Below are 18,485 nucleotides of genomic sequence, written 5' to 3' on the forward strand. Positions count from 1 at the left end.
GATGATGGGAATTGTAGTCTCAAAACATCTGGAGGGCCGAGGTTGAGGAAGCCTGCTTTAGCTATACAGTGGTACCTCAGGTTACAAACACTTTGGGTTGTAGACTCCGCTAACTCGGAAGCAGTACCTCGGGTTGAGAACTTTGCCCCAGGATGGGAACAGAAATTGCGCGGCGGTGGCAGCATGGCGGCAGCATGAGGCCCCATCAGGGAAAGTGCGCCTCAGGTTAAGAACGGTTTCAGGTTAAGAACAGACCTCTGGAATGAATTAAGTTTGTAACCCGAGGTACCACTGTAACTAGTTTTGGGGTCTGTAGCATGAACTGATTTTTTTGTTTTTCTAAAAATAATAATCGTAACACAAACTCATACAAACAGGAAGCGAATGCATTTAGAATCCTGAATCCAATTGTCCATACAATATAACGCTTAAGGAAAATAAACAGCACAACTTTAACAAAATGTAGCGTTTCATCACCAGGCTGCATGATCTTGATACAATCCCACGCCCATAACTAAGCAACCATTTTCCTTTCATGCTGATTTTGTTTGTGATTTTAAATTTTTATTTTTGCAAAGCCACATATTGTTTTTCTACTCAACAGAATGGCAGTTTGTGCAACTGTTGGTTTTAAAATTTTTGTATCACCACACACAAAGTTAGTAAACTCTGCCGTCAAAAGCATCTTTCATAAATCATAATAAAACCACCAATGTATTGTACTGAGAGTTGGTGAACCTACTGGCTAAACAGAGAAAAGGCACAATTCTAGGCATGCCTACTCAGAAGTAAGCCTAATTGTGTTCAATCAAGATTACTTCTGGGGATTTATTTATTTAAAATATGTGTGAATATAATCTTAATCTCTAAGCAATTCACAAAAGGATAAATTCAGAATAGCATGCATCATAAATAACATAGCAGTGTAAAGATAAGGTTGCACAGGATTGCAGTTTGAGTTAAAAATCAAGTCCCCACTCTGATATTCTCTCTTAGGCCAGCTATTCCCTATCATTCTCAACCTCCCACCTGTATTCTGATAATTCTGATCTGCCTTACAGGGTTATTGTACAGATTTTAATAAAATAGTGAATGTAAACTGCTTTGAAGGTATTTTCTTTTTATCTATTTGTTTATAGATATATGTGTTTGTGTGTGTGTGTGTGTGTGTGTGTGTGTGTGTGTGTATATATATATATATATATGCTTTCGTAGATTTTCACGGGTACAGGAATGCAGGTTTTGGTGTCTTCGGGTGTCTTCCCGTGTAAGAGTTGGGGTGTCTAGGCGACGTTTCGACGAGGTCTCACTCGTCATCTTCAGGCTGGTGCTTTCGGCTTCTTGTTACTGGAACAGAGCAGGATCTCAGTGTTTGAGTTCCTATAAATACTGTTGAGGGGGTGTGGTGTATAGCCTCCAACGTTCTGGGCAGAGAGGAAGTTCCCAGGTTAGTGTGTCTTTTCTTCTTTTGTTCATTAATTACTTGAGGGATATCTTGAGTGATTTCTTGAGTGATATTCTGAGTACCACTTAGGAGGGTCATTAGGTGTGGATTAGTTGCTAAAGCTTTCGTGTCTTGACCTCTTGACCTTGTGAAGAGTTTTTTCTGAGAAGATGGCTGTACTGCACTTAGTTGTGCTCTGGCTTGGCTTCGTGTATAGGGGCGAGCTGTGGTTTTGTGCCCTGTGCCAGCCAGATCTGTGTAGGGATTGCAGGGGGGTGCAGCATCCGGAGGTGCCACTATGGTTTGGCTACTGGATGGTGTCTGTAATTTATCTGTGGAGAGGGTCTGGGTTTGGGTCTGGTGTGGTTGATTGGAGATGGCGTTCTGTGTGCCTCTGGTTCTGGTGTCGGTTTTTGTGGGGAGGGCTATTTTCCAGATGTCTGGCAGGCGGGACGTATCGTCACGCTTGTTCATGTTGTGAGGGTGTTTCTCTATCTCGATGGCTTCCATGATTATTCTCTTGTGGTGGTGTTCCATGTTAAAGAGCAATTTGGAATCTGAAAAATTAATTTCGTGTCCTGTTTCTTTCATGTGTTGGTAAAGAGAGGAAGTTTTTTCTTCTTTTTTGACGGCATTCTTGTGTTCTGCGATACGTGCATTTATTCGTCTGTTTGTTTGTCCAATGTACGTGGCTGGGCAGACTTTGCAGGGTATTTCATAGACCCCTTGGTTTTCTAACTGGATTTTATCTTTGGGGTTTCTGAGGATATTGGCTATTTTTTGGTTGGTGCAAAAGGCTGTTTTGATATTGTGTTTATGGAGGATTTTGCTAATTTTATCTGTAGTGCCCTTGATATAAGGAAGGAGGGCCATGCCATTGTTTTCTTCTGTGTCTTGCTTTTTGGGGGGTGTTTCTTTTTGGATTAGCTTCGTAACCCTGTTTTGCTGGTATCCGTTGGCGATTAACACATTTGAAAGATTCTGTAACTCAGTTGTCAAGTGGTCTTTGTCAGCCAGGCGTTTGGTTCTGGAGATGAGAGTCTTGGCTACGGAGTTTATTTGTGCAGGGTGGTGGTGTGATTGTGCATGTAAGTAGCGGTTGGTGTGTGTTTTTTTCCGGTAGATAGTGTGTAGATAGCCAATATCCTCAGAAACCCCAAAGATAAAATCCAGTTAGAAAACCAAGGGGTCTATGAAATACCCTGCAAAGTCTGCCCAGCCACGTACATTGGACAAACAAACAGACGAATAAATGCACGTATCGCAGAACACAAGAATGCCGTCAAAAAAGAAGAAAAAACTTCCTCTCTTTACCAACACATGAAAGAAACAGGACACGAAATTAATTTTTCAGATTCCAAATTGCTCTTTAACATGGAACACCACCACAAGAGAATAATCATGGAAGCCATCGAGATAGAGAAACACCCTCACAACATGAACAAGCGTGACGATACGTCCCGCCTGCCAGACATCTGGAAAATAGCCCTCCCCACAAAAACCGACACCAGAACCAGAGGCACACAGAACGCCATCTCCAATCAACCACACCAGACCCAAACCCAGACCCTCTCCACAGATAAATTACAGACACCATCCAGTAGCCAAACCATAGTGGCACCTCCGGATGCTGCACCCCCCTGCAATCCCTACACAGATCTGGCTGGCACAGGGCACAAAACCACAGCTCGCCCCTATACACGAAGCCAAGCCAGAGCACAACTAAGTGCAGTACAGCCATCTTCTCAGAAAAAACTCTTCACAAGGTCAAGAGGTCAAGACACGAAAGCTTTAGCAACTAATCCACACCTAATGACCCTCCTAAGTGGTACTCAGAATATCACTCAAGAAATCACTCAAGATATCCCTCAAGTAATTAATGAACAAAAGAAGAAAAGACACACTAACCTGGGAACTTCCTCTCTGCCCAGAACGTTGGAGGCTATACACCACACCCCCTCAACAGTATTTATAGGAACTCAAACACTGAGATCCTGCTCTGTTCCAGTAACAAGAAGCCGAAAGCACCAGCCTGAAGATGACGAGTGAGACCTCGTCGAAACGTCGCCTAGACACCCCAACTCTTACACGGGAAGACACCCGAAGACACCAAAACCTGCATATATATATATATATATATATACACCACTTGATTATAATAAAACCTCTATGTGGGTTACAATAAATATTCTAAACGTGCTATAAAAATACTACAGTTTTCTGGCTTAGCTTGCCTGTTCTTGCTTGTGTGGATTTGAACTTTAAATAATACAAAGTATAAGTATTGTACAGTGGCGTAGCGTGGGTTGTCAGCACCCGGGGCAAGGCAAGTAATTTGCGCCCCCTAACCAGTGGATTTGCGCCCCCTAACCCTAACCCCCAGATGTTGCGCCCGGTGCGGCCGGCCCCCCCTGCACCCCCCACGCTGCGCCACTGGTATTGTATTCTTTCTTGTTTTCCTATGATTTGAATAAAAAATTACCTACTAAAATACCACAATACAGTGATACCTCGGAAGTTGAACGGAATCCGTTCCGGAACCCCATTTGACCTCCAAAACGTTTGGAAACCAAGGCACAGCCGCGTAAGCCACATCAGACGTTTGGGTTCCAAAGAACGTTTACAAACCAGATCACTCACTTCTGGGTTTGCGGCGTTCGGGAGCCAAAATGTTTGACTCACAAGGCGTTCAGGATCCAAGGTACGACCGTACTGAATTTAATAGCAGCTAATGCTGCTGGACCTGACAATGTCATTAAGAATAGAGGCATCATGCCACTCTTCTCACTTCAAAAGCAAACACTATTCCTCAAATCCGTGTCAGTGCCACCACCACAATATATGAAGACTCCTGCTGCATCAGACCAAGGTCCCATCTAGTCCAGCATCCTGTTCTCATAGTGGCCAAAGCCAGCAAGCAGGACCAGAAGGCAACATAGCAAGCAACTGCTTATCAGCTCAGCTGTTTCCCATCTAATCCAATACTGTATTTGTAGTGGCTCTCAGAAACAAGTCTTTCCTATTGCCTGTTGCCCAATCTTCTAAATGGGGAAGCTAGGGATTGAACCTCTGCCGCTGAGCTTTGGCCTTAAGAGGACTTATTGGTAGCTTTCATCCTTTAAATTTGTCTTAGAATCATAGAATCATAGAGTTGGAATAGACCACAAGGGCCATCGAGTCCAATCCCCTGCCAAGCAGGAAACACCATCAGAGCACTCCTGACATATGGTTGTCAAGCCTCTGCTTAAAGACCTCCAAAGTAGGAGACTCCACCACACTCCTTGGCAGCAAATTCCACTGTCGAACAGCTCTTACTGTCAGGAAGTTCTTCCTAATGTTTAGGTGGAATCTTCTTTCTTGTAGTTTGGATCCATTGCTCCGTGTCCGCTTCTCTGGAGCAGCAGAAAACAACCTTTCTCCCTCCTCTATGTGACATCCTTTTATATATTTGAACATGGCTATCATATCACCCCTTAACCTCCTCTTCTCCAGGCTAAACATGCCCAGCTCCCTTAGCCGTTCCTCATAAGGCATCGTTTCCAGGCCTTTGACCATTTTGGTTGCCCTCCTCTGGACACGTTCCAGTTTGTCAGTGTCCTTCTTGAATTGTGGTGCCCAGAACTGGACACAGTACTCCAGGTGAGGTCTGACCAGAGCAGAATACAGTGGCACTATTACTTCCCTTGATCTAGATGCTATACTCCTATTAGTAGTCTTAGTAGCATCTATTCAGAAGCAAATTAAACACTCATCCCATCAGTTACTAAATCATGTAAGTTGAAACAAGCAACCAGAAAGATAGCTGAACCAAAAACTTCCTCCCTAGTGCTGTTGCTTCTCCTTCTTCCCTCAAATTTGGGTGACTGTTAAGGTGACACATACTCTGGAATTCTAAAGTGGTCCTGTCTGCTCTACCACTTCATCTCAATCTTCTGCATTCACAGACCAGGACTCTGAGAGTACTCTGCCAACAACAAATAACTGTTTCTCTTCCACTAGCTCTGTGGTGGGGTGTATGGAGCGTTTGGGGTCTTGCCGTCTGGGGAGCCCAGGACCTTCCTACTCACTGCCCAGGCTTGTGCCCCAGGGAGGCCACTTCAGTGCTTCTAACAGAGTATTTGCCTTCACCTCTGAATGTGTACTCCATTGTCTCTCAAGACAGACAGATGCCAAAAACAAAAAGCTCTGCGGCTGCATATACACTATATTTTTTAAAGCACATTTGAGGCACATTTTTCTCCTCAAAGAATTCTGGGCATGGTAGTTTTTTAAAAGAGTTGCTGGAAATTGTTGTTCTGTAAGTGGTAGCAGTGCCCATAATTATTTGATGGAAATGCGGTTTGAATGAATGTACTTTTTCTCTCTGATAGCAATCAATGAGATGCACATTGGGAAGCGTATATTATTTATGCTTATTTAAACATTTAAACATACTTTTTCTTTTTTTAAATGAAATTTATGAAAGTAAAAGGAAGCAATAAAAAGTACAACTAAATATAGACTTGTGGTACTTTAATGCTGTCTGTGTTGTATATCACTATTCCTTCATTGAGCTCACAGTGACATGTATGGGTTACCCCATTTTATCCTCATAATAAGCCTTCAAAGTTGGCTAGGCCCTGGCAGTAACTAGCCTACAGCCTGCTGCATTCTGCACTAACTGAAGCTTCAGAATTTTCATTTTCAAAGCTGCTCCCCATCCCATATATATGTGGATATATATAGCACCCTAGGTTCCTTTAGAAGGGTGGGATATAATTTGAAATAATAATAATAATAATAATAATAATAATAATAATAATAATGATAATAATAATAATTTAATCCAGATTCAGTATAGAAGCCAGCCCTTTTCTGTGAGTACAGTGGTACCTTGGTTCTCGAACGGTTTAGTTGTTGAACAAATCGGCTCCCAAATGCTGCAAACCGAGAAGTGTTCCAGTTTGCGAATGTTTTTCGGAAGCTGAACGTCCAATGTGGCTTCCACTTGAGCGCAGGAAGCTCCTGCAGCCAATCGGAAGCCGCACCTTGGTTTTGAAACGGTTTCGGAAGCTGAACAGATTAAGTTCGAGAACCAAGGTACCACTGTACTGGATTGGGTGCTTACTGAAGCACTGAGGTGAAGAAAGGGGTGGATGTTGGGCTGTGGATATATGACTCCCATATATCTAGTTTAGAGCATTTTTCTGCAGCCTCACCTCATGTGCCATTTGCATCTCTTCCAGGAGAAATCGTCCCGACTCTCCTCTTGTTGCTTCAAATATGCTGCAACACATGTGGCCTACTGCAAAACATCTGGGGCTCTACCTCTGAAGTGCTTGGCAATTTCAATTAGTTCATAAAGCACTGTTTTTACAGAATCATAGAGTTGGGAAGGTCATCTTCTAGTCCAACTCCCTGCAATGGAGGATTTTTTTGCCCAACATGGGGATCAAACCCACAACCCTGAGATTAAGAGTCTCGTGCTCTATTGACTGAGCTATGCCACCTGGGCTGATGTGGCACAAGACATCTTGATTATATCATCCCATTAATTCTTCAGCAACACTGGCTACCAATTTGCTCCCATGCTCAGTTTAAAGGCCTTAACCTCTAAACTTGGAGTCAAGATACCTAGTAGGGCTGCCTCTTTCCGTGAGTCCATCTGGCACCTGTCCCTGTCTGTCCCCCACAATGTGAAATTTGGGCAGGGATGCAGCAGTTGGATAGGAATGCCCTCCCCAGGATGGTCTGTACCAGGGGTAGGCAACCTAAGGCTCGCCTTCTCAATCTGGCCCACGGACTGCCCAGGAATCTGGGTGTTTTTACATGAGTAGAATGTGTGCTTTTATTTAAAATGCATCTCTGGGTTATTTGTGGGGCATAGGAATTTGTTCATATATTCTCCCCCCCCCCCAAAAAAAATATATAGTCCGGCCCACCATATGGTCTGAGGGATGGTGGACTGGCCCACGGCTGAAAAAGGTTGCTGACCCCTGGCTCTGTACCCTTGTCTCTGTTGGCCTGGTGTTTTGTTGTTGTTGTTCCCGAAAATTTTCTTTTGGTTGCTTTACATTTTCCATTGGGCTGTAAGATATTGTGAATGTTACTAAAAATTGTATTATAAACCAACTTCACGCCCTCAATAAAATGGTGTGATATAAATGTTTTAATAAATATATAAAAGGAGGGTGGTGGAAACATGTAGTTTAAAACCATTTATGGTGATATAGAAGCAGCAGTTTGAAGTCTGAATGGGCACAGTGGGTATTGTTTTGATTTGTTGCCAATCACTATGCAAATGTAATATAAATACAACTGTGCACTAAGGCCATGTGGGCAAGTGGGCTTCACAGTTGACAGAGTTAATAACCCAGAGCAAGCACACACCAAATTGACTGTTGCAATATTTTATGGAAAGAATTTTGACTGAAACACAATAGTGAGACACTGTCAGATAATTTAGTGAAGTGCTGAACTGCGTTTCCGCACAAAGCAAGAGTGACTTTTTAATATTCACTAATTCCCAAACAAATAATAATGATCAAGAAATATGAAAATAAGCATTTTATTAGTTTCATTTCATTTCTTAATTACTCAAATTCAGTTTACCAAATTATTGCAGTGTGAAATGCTTAGAGGCAATGCTTACCATTAACAGGATTATTTACATGTAATCCCTCCCTCCCAAGGGGTATGAATGAACCGATCATTTGTGAATCCTGATTTAGGCTCTGAAACAATACCAGATGAATGAAATGTAGTTGTTGATGGAAGAGTAATATAATATGAAGCCATGATTTAGCAGTAAAATTAAACAGACTCCAGTACTTTATATGTGAACTTTTTTTTTAAGCATGTAGAGGAACCTAAATGGAACTGCTTGCAAAATTGTTCATTTTATAAGAATATTTGCAGTTGAAATATGCTTAAAATAAAAACTTTTGGTTCCAAGCACAACCCCAAATTTACTCACACTCACACTGAAGGCCATTTTTACTTTTTCAATTGGCTTAATTGAGATGAACAACGTGCTTTTTATCCATCGTGCTTCCTTCTGAATTTTAACCAGTTTTTTTATCCATCATGCTTTCTTCTGAATTTTTAACGAGTTTTAACCAGTAGGAAAGCTAATTGCTAAGCTAAAAGCAAAATGAGATAAGGAGTACAGCGCCATATTAGGGATCTCATGAAACAACAGTCAACAAAACTAATTTTATTTATTTATACAAAATTTATATGCTTCTTATATTCATCCAAACAAGTGGGATGTGGTTTTGCCTTAAATTGCCTTTTCCTTTAATTAGTTTTGTAGGGTGGATGTAATTCTCTACACCTGAGCAAAGAGAATCAGACTGTAGTACAGGCTTCCTCAACCTCAGCCCTTCAGATGTTTTGAGACTACAATTCCCATCATCCCTGACCACTGGTTCTGCTAGCTAGGGATCATGGGAGTTGTAGGCCAAAAACACCTGGAGGGCTGAGGTTGGGGAAGCCTGCTGTAGTATGTAAGCAAGTGAGATAAGAGAAGGATAAGGCAATAAAGGGGGTGAAATGAGCTTCTGTATGGCATTTGCTTTTGTTGCTGTTGATGGTGGTGGTCCTTTACTTCTCTAAGCCATTTGCCTTGACCTCTCCTGGCCTGTTTCGCTCAAAGATTTGCTATGGGGATGCAATCAAAAACATCACTGTGTTGTCCATGCCAATATTGGACATTGGTGCAGCTCTGAGGTCCCAATTCTTGTGCAAAAAGTATATGACAATCGTTGGGGACTGATAAACATATGCTGAGGAGAAGCACTGTGGTGGATTCTCAAATTGCTGTGGCATTTTAAAGAGTGTTGTGAAGAAAAGAGGGATTACAATATGGCACAGCCCTTCCACAGGAATGCATCAGATAATTTATAAGTCATGTGGATGAAAGTGTTTAAAATTATATCCCATGTACAAAACTTCCAAACCAGGAGGGAGGCTAAGCAAGAAGTGAGGAAAAGTTAAGTTGGGATCGCTTTCATATAAAAACCGAATGTTACTGAATGCTGAACTAGCTCTTGCTGTGAGGAGAAAAATGGAAGCTTTGAAATTTTTGACGGAGAATAAATGACTGCATAACTGTGTGACACTAGAAGGGCTGTGTAAAGCTGTAAAAGAAAGTTAAGCCGAATTATGCACCTGCAGTAGTAGAATAAAACAACACTAATATCACCCACAGGCTGATTGAAGATTGTTGTTGTTGTTGTTGTTGTTATCTATTAAATTTGTATACCATGCTTCACCCGCAGATCTCAGGGCAGTTAAACGGATAATAAATTAATAGATTAAAAATCAAAGCCATCCATAAACTAGGCTGCTATTAATGACTACACAGAAATATTATCAATGCAGATTTAACAATAGCAACATGTGCAATACTTGAGTTCTGGAAAGTGGGAGGCATAAAACAAAGCCCAATATTAATTGGTACAACATACTTCTGTATGAAATGGCCGGCCAATAAAGCTGATGTCTCTTCCACTCTCCCTATTTGACTCTCAAATTTAAAGATGCATCTAAAGTCTACTTTAGATTAAGATTAAATTAGGCTCTTTGTAATGAGAGGGGAACAATTGGGGGGGGGATACTTCTTAATCCATAAAAATATAGCTATGAAAAAATGCACGGGTAATCAGTTCCTGTGCAGCATACCTCATGTAGCCTAACCACAAAAATATCTCACCTCATCCTTTTATTTGTATGTTGTCTTTCCATTGTTAAAATCATGCTGAAGGCAGTTTACAGAATTAAAAATATCGCATAATTACAAACATAACAAAAGTAGTCATGAACAATAAATAAAACAACAAAAATACACAACCAAATTAAAGTTTCCCCATAAATCAGAGTAAGTGATAAAATAAAGAAGCAAAAGATTACTACTAATAACAGCAAAAGATTACTACTAATAACAGCAACAACCTCCTTCACCCACCCCCCAACAAAACTCCAGCCCAACAATCTGTCCAGCTCCCTCAGCTTTTGTAGTTGGAGTCAGTCAGCACCCTGCCCTCCCAGGCCAGCTGGAAAAAAGGCTCTCAAAGGCAGGGACGCAGTTCTTCCAGGACTCACAGTCAAGATGGTCAGTAGAGAACATTATGTGGCAGATTAGAGTATTATTCCAGCATCTCTTAACAGATATATACACTTTCCTGGAATTATAAATATCTTAATACCATCTTTTTAACTTCTTAGTCACTGCATACTGAATATTGATTGTTAATACAGAACTGCGATGCTCTGCGGATATGAAGCCCTTGTGTCAAATCTGAGTGAAAGGGAAATTTCTAAATCAGAGCAGGATTAGGGCTGCTGGAGAAGGAAGCGCAGAGATCGCAGATGGAGGCTGCCAAAGAGAAACAGAAAAGGAACTTGAGCAGTGAGTCACATCTAAGTAAGTAGCTTGTAGGGATGGAAGGGTGAAATAGAGGACGGACAGGAGGACAGTGTTGCATTTAAGGTGACCATGTGCCCTAATTTAGAGAGGACAGTGCTCTCTGTTTTAAGGGGTCCTCTCTTTGAAGGGCTGGCCAGTCCAAGTGCAGTTTAAAGAACCATAAGAAACTTTGAAATTACTCATCAACACAGCACCTTGACAACTGGCTACATTCTCCACTGCGGTGAGATGTGTTGTATGTGTATTGGAATTGTCTTTCTGGTTTCTAAAGATGAATCTAAACATACACTTGCTCTCTTTTTTGGTGATACACACGTGGCTACCCTAGCTGTTTTCAAAGAGTCAAGTTGTTCAGAATGAAAAGCAGAGGCAGGGTCTAAAGGCTGAGACCGGCAGTGCCATATCATTGTTTCAATGTTTGAATTGTGCGGCTGGGGAGGAAAGTGGAGTCTCTTAATGAAATACACAAGTGCTATCCCTGACTCTGTTAGGATATTTCCGTTCCACCTTAAAAGGGAGCAGGCTTTGTGAGTCAGAGTCTGCGTATTTCCTGTTCACAGGATGTTTATGTTTTGTGTTGCTTTCGTTTTCTCTCTGTGTCGGAGACACTGATGCAGGCAGTCATGTTTTTCTTTGTTCTGATCAATGCAGAATAAAACTTGTAAATAATGCTCTCCTGCGTGCGACTTTTGCTGTGCATTATCTGCTGATAGAGTGTGCATGAGCTCTGGAATGTGGCAAGCTATTTCAGGAAACTCATGTCGCTAATTGCTGATACTGCGTGCCTACGGGAAATCAATGGATCGTCTGGCAGACGGCTTGGGGCCATGATGGATTTTGTCTCCCTGGCAGTATTCCAACATCCCAATTTTGGCCAAACCATGCCTTAACAGGTGTTAAGAATATCAACACAAAGGGCTAGTATACCCTACCACCCCAACATTCCTGGCCTGGGCTTTGAGGTGCAGCTTCTTCTGTTCCAGGTGGCTCTGGCAGGAAACCATCTCCACCTTCAGCACAGGTACTTTCTCCCACAGGATCACAACCTTGGAACCCAGCAGTTCCTGGGCTTTGGCCATCCTTCAGCTTTCATCACCTCCCCGTGCCTCCTCCTCCTCCAAGACACAAGGACACAAACTCAGAACCAGAACGAAGCAAGCTGGAGCCAAGCGACCGTAATGGCCTCATGGACAGGTCCCACCCACTTTGCTTTATGGGACACCAGCCAATTGAGGAGCGGGGAAATGGCGAAAGACTGTCTTAGGGGCATTCAGGTGACTTGGATCTTGTTTTCATAAAAACAGGAAGTGCCAGAGGCATAAATCTAAGAAATGTTGTAGAGGGATGCACAGATCTGAACTTCCAGTAACACGATAAAACTCTGTACTGAAGGGAAGACCTCTTGGGAATTCGGGACTCTGAGTGACACAGTGAGAAGCTCTAGTGGCAAAGGGTTTTGGTGACAGTCCCGGCATTTTGGGGGCAGTTGGAGACTATGGTATGCCAGGCCCCCTGCAATTTAAGCAGTAATCAGTTGCTTCTCTTATTTGACAAACTGCTGACACAGGTGTACTGTGTTTACAATCTCGTGTTCCAGCCAACTATTTCGGTGGCACCCAAAGGTGACAGATGGCTTGCTTGGTGTACCTGCAGCACTCTCTTTGACTCAGCTGCTCATGGAGTATGGCACTGGAGTTTGGTTGCCATAGCACCTTACAGATCAAGGCAGATATAGCCAGTAGCAGCCAGTGGCGCTGCATTGCCTTCCTGACTTCCCAACACTGCATGCCACTGCCAGTTACTGAGAGGGGGAGAACGAAAGGAAGCAGGGAGCTTGCGCAGCACAGCAGAGAAGCCAGTCTGATGCTCTCAATGCTGTGCCCATTCCAGGCCAGGCTCCCTGCTGTCCTTCCACTCTCCCTCTTGGTAACCACAGTGTTGGGAAGTCAGGAGAGCAGCACAGTTCCGCTGGCCAAGATGCCTATGGGAAGCCCTCAAGTAGGACTTGAATGCACCGTACTACTCCCACTTGAGATCTCCAGCAGCTGGTATTCAGAGTTATTCAGCAGCCACTGATAGCCTTATTCTCCCATTTTGGCCCAGGTAGCTGAGCTTTCAAACCACCCAGGAACCAAAGCATTAAAATGCATCCACACGAGAAGTTGTTTGGAAATAGGATAGATGTGATGACATATGAAACGCTGACAAATGATCTGATGTGCCTGTGTAGTGCTCACAGCTCATATACGATTGCTGTAATCACAGTTTTAAATTAAATTATTAAGCATCAAACTCAGATTAATTGACTTCAGATCTGGGATTTGAATTTGTCAAGCTGAGCAGACATCGCTTGATTTTGTATCACATTTATCCCAATTATAAATCATCACCCCCTTTGCCGGCAACTCACTGCAGCCCACTTTCAGCAGTGCGAACACACTTGTCGTAACTCTCGCCTTGCATTCAAAATGGACATTGAAGGAAATATGTGCTGGCTTATGTTGCGATGCCACACAGACTAGCAAAAACAAACCTATTTGAGGAAACAGACTTTTTTGCTTTTATTTTTTACACCCTGTTTTTCATCCCCCCCCTCCTTTTTCTTTAAAAATGACTTTGTGTGAATGATGAGAGAGCTGAGAATAGCAGAGGGCAGCTGGGCATTTGGAAGGCAGTTGCAGTTCTACATACAACCTAATTGTGTCACCATGAGGATGGGGTTCCATTCAGAACCCGAGCAATGTAGAGATTTACTCAGAGCCTGCTGCAAACAAGAGCTGTATAATGGTATCTGGAATACAGTACTTCTGTCTAGCTGGCTGGATGCTAGAGCACTGAAGCATAGATTAATGACATCAGAGATGACTTGTGATGTTTCCTTTTGAGGTCCCATAGGTATCTGTTTATTTCCAGAAATATATACATTAAGCATTACTTTTAATAGTTGTGCAGGAGAAGGGAGAGGACACTCTAGCAATAATTTTGTTGTTAGAACAGGATTGGTAACGCGGGATAACTACAGTATGTAACTAGCACCTGGTATTTCCTCCTTTGTTGAAGTCTAAGAGTAATCAACACATGGATCAGTACTGGTATACATAACAACAGCACAATCTTGCGCATACTTGCTCAGTAGATACCTACTAACTACATTAGGGCTATCCTGCCTTGTGAGTGGTCAAAGCTTGCAGCCTTAATACCACAACTAAATAAGTTGCTGTAAGTTGCACTGCTATTACTCTCAGAAAGAGTTTTATTCATACCATTCAATAAGGAGTCTTTTTGGAACAATCACAATAAGGAATGTCAACTTATATTGTGATCTGACAGAGTTTGAAATGTTAATTAATGAACATTTCAATGCTATTTGGCAGGGCTGGGGGGAGAGAAATACTTTATTAAAATACTTTATTATATGCTTATGACAGTAAACTTAATGTAATAGGGTTTAATGTTTTATAAGTGCTAGCTCATTGGCATTTTGTTAATTTCGATGGTGTTTTGCAAGCTGCTCTAAGAGGGTTTGATCTGGAAACACAGCCTCTGCATATTTTAAATAACTAAATGTTATGGAGGGTAGAGAAATGGAGCACCAGTCAGAATCACACATAGGGTCACTGCCCTTTTTGCTCTATCTCTAGTGCACGATATTAGTTTATAGGTATATCGTCCAGTAATGCTATTCTTTACAAGTTGTTGTTGATGATGATAATCAAAATAATAAAAAAAATAAAAAAATTCCTTCCAGTAGCACCTTAAAGACCAACTAAGTTAGTTCTTGGTATGAGCTTTCGTGTGCATGCACACTTCTTCAGATACAATCAAAATAATATTCACACTTTATTCATGGATTCGAGAAACAGTTCATAACTTCAGAATAACACTCCTGGACTATGCCTATTTCAAAATGTGCACATGGGATTGTATGACTGAGTGTTTCTCCATGTCGGCACAGTGCTTGGGTATGGAACAACTCTGCTAGGATGTAATAATCCTCTCCCCAAAACCCAATAATACCACTATTCAGGTGGTATGTGAATGACACTGAATATTTACAAAGGCTTGCAACAAAAGCTGGGACCCAAAATATATGATGCCTTAAATTTATGTGTAATTCAATCCAATTTATCAGGTGCATGAAGTGTTGAGTTGCAAGTATGTGAGAGAGTGTGTGCATATAGTTTGGGGGAAATTGTAAAGAGTGAGGTCATCAGAAAATGAGATATGGAAAAGCATAGTTTATGAAAATCACATGACTAATAGTGAGCATTGACAAAAAGCAGGTTTTGGTAACACAGACATCCTGGCATAAGTTAGCCAATGAACATAAGCAGCGTGATAAAAAAAATCATTTGTCCTGATTCAGCCTACAAGTGATAGCACTGAACCTCTTGATGAATCATAATTCAGCATTTTCATGTAGCAGTCTCCCTTTGTTCCGATATGGCATTGGCCACTTTAAGGCAAGTTACAGAGGGCTGTAGGAGACTGAAGTGCTCCCCCACTGGTTTTTATACACAGTACTGCCATTTCTGATGTACAGAAACTGACCTGATTTGTCCTATGTAGAATAGAAAAGGGCATCACTGGCAGTTATCAAATATTACAATGGAAGGTGAACAATTAAAAAAACCTTAACATTATGATTAATATTACTAGTATTCACTTTGTGGAAACAATGGTGCATCTGCATAATGGATATATTGGAACCCACTGACCACTATACATTCTTGCATGCTTCTAACTTCCACTTGGAATACAGTGCTAAATCCTACAAAACAGCCTCATATATTCACATTTAACCAGCAAGTCTAAAATTCACAGCTCACAACTAAAGAATATACATCAAGTTGTTCTCAAATCCCAGCCAACTAAATGAAAAACAAAGCAGAACGGAACTACAAAATCAGATTGGGATTCAGGAATAATCTTATGTAAAATAGACCTAGAAGAGAAAACAAGACCGCCACTTGTTGTCGTCTAATTCCCAGCTGAAACTACTCAAACATTTCACCATTGATCTATAGTCCATCCTAGACACTTGCCTCTTGCAGACCATGGGTAGCAGCCCAATATGTGCCAACAGAAATGTGGCAGATGCCAGGTCTGTCCCCATGACTCCTCTGACAGCACTATGTTGGAATCTAATGGCAACCATAACATCAGTGGGTCACAATGCAGTTATTACAGCCTGTACTTTTCTGCCTTTAACTTCCTTCTGACTTCACTGTTTACAGCTCCCCTATTCTCTCAACTCCAGAAAACACCTCATGCATCTGATGGTGTAGCCTGTACTCCATGAAAGCTTACGCTGTAATAAATTTGTTAGGCAGTATTCAATGTTAACCAGTGTAATCTCATGGAAATCCATTATTTTACTGAATTACATCCATTGATTTCGATGTGTCTGAGAACGACTTCATTCACTATCACCCTTAGTCTTTAAGGCAGGGTTGGGGGAACCTATGGCATTCTCCATGTTACTAGACTTCAGCTCCCATCATCCCTGATCATGGGACATGCTGGCCAGGGCTGATGGGAACTGAAGTCCAACAATGCTGGGAGGGCCACAGGTTCTACCTCCCTGCTTTAAGGCACCACAACGGGTTTTGTAACTGAAACATTAATGGATACTGTCTGACTACACATGCTTTCCCAAGGAACAGCAAGTAATGTTTTAACAGTAGATATGGCAGTTTAAACACATGTAGCTGCATTTAAGGACGTCTTGAATTATGATGCAAGTTATTCTGCTGCTGTTGCTGTGTAAATACATGGAATGACATACCAATGCTGCCCAGTTCCAACATTTCAGCTAAGCCTGCGCGCTGTGTAATTGCTCACAACCCATTAAGCTTGATATGTTCTTGATATGTTCTCCCATCTTTTACCTGATGCATTTATTCTGCATGGGATACCTCGAAGAGAACATATCTGATTCAGTAAAAGGCAAATAAAATTTAAACCATGCAAGCAGGATATGCTTTCAGGAAATCTCTGTATACAGGAAATATCTGAATGGGGTTCTTTTTTGCTGGCAATGATCCAGCACTCAGAGAATGAATATAAGGATGTTCACAAATAGTGTTGATGCTTGACTGATTTCATATGTTTGACCAGCTCGTTTTCTAGCTTTCATCTGCAGATATTATAACTCCCCCCCCAAAAAAAAATCTACCATCATTTTCATTTGCTTCACAAGGCAACATAAAAGCAAAACTAGTACAAAAAAGGTGAAAATACATTATGCCTAAAATTGGATTAAAAGCAAATCAAAATCCAACTCTGAATTTATCATTTCAATGAATTTCAATGCATGGTTTAAAATCTGTTCAAAATCTATTTGAAAATGAATATGTAATAATATAGACATATCTTTTTATAAAGCTAGCATTGTTGGATGTATTCTGTGCATTATAATTCATGAACAGAGTAGATGACTATTTGAGAAGTATTAAAATGAGCTGACTTTTCAATACAGGTATCTTGACAATAAGTTTTTTTTCTATTCTTGGCAATTCAGAAACGTAGACAATTGTGCTGGAAAAATAATATGTATTGTAATATTCATTGTACAGTAGAAGTATAGTAAGTGGCAATTCTGGACATTACAAGAGACACAAGGATTATTTTCTGTGATTGCACAGAGAATGCTTAGATTTCTTGTGAAGCTTTTGCATTGGAAATGAGATTCATCAGTCTGAACAGGGCAGGGTTAGAGCCCTTAGCAACATGCTTATTTTGTAGAAGGTCACTCAATAATAACTTCCTCTGCCCTCCAAGCTTATTAAGACTGACTGGCATATATTAATGAAAACACCTGATTCTCCAACCATAAAACCCAGACAAAGACTTTATTTTAATATTAAGGAAGGAACCCTTAATTAGCAGGGTTTCAAAAATGTCAGCTTCTTCTATTAGCTGTTCTGGTCCATCAAAGCTATAATCCCTACTGTCAAACTTCATCACATGATAGACAGTTTGCTGGCTTTCTCTCTCTTTTTTTAACAACTCTGATCATACTGACTGAAGCTTCTCTTATTTTGCTATCACATTTAACAACTTTGCATGCATTTCCATGTTGCATTGCTGATTTTACTCCACTTTTCAAAGTCCACTTGTGTCAGCTAAAAAGGAGACGAATCTGAAGAAACACAAAATATTACAAGCTGATACACAGACACATAATTAAGGGCTTTCTGGAAGACTTATTCATAATATTGATTCTTTTTCCAGGGGCATGCAAATGTGGTTCTGCGAAAACGTGAAGGAAAAACAAGGGTTCACAGATGAATTTCCATCTCAGACAAGTTACAGAAAAGAAAGAACAAATGTTTGAAATGTATCTCTAAGGCTTGGGGGGGAAATGCACCGCCTTCATTGTTAGTCAGCCTCACTGCTAAAATGATCTAGTCAATTGAGAGCTGAAAGCAGTGCTCTTTAAAGCAAGACAGAAGAACTGCATCAAGTGGATATTTATTAAGTATTTACATACACAGCCTTGCATCCTGGTGCTCTTTCCAAAATCAAAGCTTTAGAGAAAGAAGAAAACAATACAAAATAAAGCAATGAACTGGATCCAAAGGTTGGGATTAGTTTAAAGCAGGGGTGTAGGAAGGGGAGGTGTGGGGG

General features: G+C 41.2%; 1 protein-coding gene and 1 long non-coding RNA gene across 13 annotated transcripts in view; one reads left to right on the forward strand and one right to left on the reverse strand.

The window, feature by feature from the left end:
• NPAS3 (neuronal PAS domain protein 3) overlaps positions 1-18,485 on the reverse strand; it is a 637,639-nt gene that overhangs the window by 99,671 nt on the left and 519,483 nt on the right. The window lies entirely within an intron of this gene.
• On the forward strand, positions 13,553-18,431 carry LOC308596402. Its single transcript, XR_014012514.1, has 2 exons — positions 13,553-13,748; positions 18,090-18,431. It is a non-coding gene; the product is annotated as an uncharacterized lncRNA (long non-coding RNA).

Source organism: Podarcis bocagei (assembly GCF_964188305.1).
Source record: "Podarcis bocagei genome assembly, chromosome: 1".
In the NCBI taxonomy this organism is placed as follows: Eukaryota; Metazoa; Chordata; class Lepidosauria; order Squamata; family Lacertidae; genus Podarcis; species Podarcis bocagei.